The following is a 2,229-nucleotide window of genomic DNA, read 5'->3' on the forward strand; positions in this document are numbered from 1 at the left end:
ATTTGATAGCAAGTCTTATTTGATTAGGTGGCATCCAAGTCACTAACTACCCATGAGCTTTTTCCTCACGTAATTCTAAAAAATAGGGTCCAATAATCCCTTCAAATATCTAAACCCATGACAGTTGTGTAAAAATTGAGAGAGTTTTTGTAGAGGAGGATGTTACCAACAAAAACTTCTTTTAGTTTTTGAAAATTCATTTTCATCTGTTCGGAAACCACATTTGAAAATAGTGACTTAAAATAGGAAATTTCTGGAAAATATGCCTTCAAAGATTCATGTGAATCTCCTAAACCATAATAGATGTTAGAAAAATGAGACACAATTTTTTAAATGGGTCTGTTCTGGACAAAACTCTCTTTCATTTTTGATAAATTCATTCTTATTTGTTTGGAAACCATGCTTGAAATCACTGTGTTGTATAGGAAAAAACATAGTTTTAAATGATTATTTTTCCAACTCGATGTTGACTTTAATTTTCCAACATTCACTATTGATATGGAAGGTGTGGGATGGAATGGATATATGACATGGAATCAGGAGGTGACATGGAGACGAGGGATGATGTGGAGGCACATGGTTGGTGGAAAGGAAGTGGGGTTCGCTAATGTGAGGTGGTGGACATGCAGTGGGGGAAAAGGGAACGATGTAGTAGCGATATGGGGATGGGAGGTCCACCTGGAGAAATGTGAGTGGAAGGGATGTTGATTCGTGTCAGTTAGGATTAAATATCAGAATTTTATATTAGCGGAATGTAGGAGTGGTTTTCATGGGGGTAGGCAGTAAGGGGTATTGAGCGGGGGGAGTGCGAAATGCTGAGCGCCAGCCACGTAGCGTGGTGCTCGTGAATAGTGTATCTGCTTTTCGAACCCCCATGTTGATAAAGTTAGAGTGGGTCGAGGGGTTCGCAATCGATCCCCCATCGTTGATCTGGGCGGGGTAGATTGTGGCCGCTAGATTGTGTGCGCCATATACTAGAAGCTGACAAACCAAATTTGTCCCTTTCAACTTTATGATAAATCAAAATTTAAGGGCCAATAACTCATTTACAAATTGGTAATCGTGTTTAAATGACATGATTAATTACAAGCAAGATTAATTATTCTAAAACATAATTATTTTACCCTAAAGGCGCATTTTTTCTTGCAAGCCTATTTACTTTTTCTAATTTTTTCATGGAAATAATTTGCAGAATACAATATTATTTACAATTCCATGAACTGAAAGGAAATATCCAATCATCAATTGAAACTATGAATCATAGGACCCTAACAGATATTTTTATGGGAATGAATTTGAAGGGTTCTATTAAAAGTGTGGTATAACATGGAAAAATACTACCACATACACACCTCAATAGTATGGAGTTACCAAAAAGGATGAACAAAACATTGATGGAAAAAGCAAGGAGCAAGCTTAGTGATGTTGGGTAAGGATATGAATTGTAGGAAGATGTTGTGCATATTGCATGTTAATTGGTAAATAGATCATCCTCATCAGTGTTGAATGACAAGACTCCACATGAGGTATGGACTAGTAAGAAACCATCTCTCATACATGTCATGGTATTTGGATGTGATGCATATATGCATGTTCCAAATGAAACATAACCAAGTTGGATAGAAAATCTGAAAGTGCATATTTATTGGTTATAAATATGGTTTAAAAGGTTATAAGCTTTAGAACCCAGAAACAAGGAAGGTTGTGTACCTTCGTAATGTGGTATTTAGACAAGTGAAAGATGTTACCAAACATAAATTCCTATCACGGGAGAAAGAACCAGATAAGACAAAGTTTGAACTAAAGGATGATGATTCAGAACCTACAAAAGGAAAGGTGTTAGAAGAAGAATAATCACATATTGTTGTTTTGAGTAGATCAGTTCGGGAAAGAAGGCATATAGAAATTTATACTCCACTTGATTTCCATTCAAATTTTTCTTTGCTTATTACTGATGATGATCCTAGAACTATTATGGAGGTATTGGATTCAGAGGGTGGCATAGTCTAGAAAAAATGCCATAGTTGAAGAATGGAGGCCTTATACAAGAATGAGGCTTGAATGAGGTTTGGAATCTAGTGGAGTTGTTGATTGGAAGAATACCCATTGGAAGAAGATGGGTATTTAATAAGAAGTTGAATGCAAAAGGAAAAGTGGAGCTCATTTAGTAGTAAAAGTTGATTCCTAGGTGGAAGGAATTGACATTGGTGATATATTTTCTCTTGTTGC

This window comes from Pinus tabuliformis, chromosome Q (assembly GCF_031772625.1).
Source record: "Pinus tabuliformis cultivar Carrire ecotype Pingquan chromosome Q, CPIR1, whole genome shotgun sequence".
Classification (NCBI taxonomy): domain Eukaryota; kingdom Viridiplantae; phylum Streptophyta; class Pinopsida; order Pinales; family Pinaceae; genus Pinus; species Pinus tabuliformis.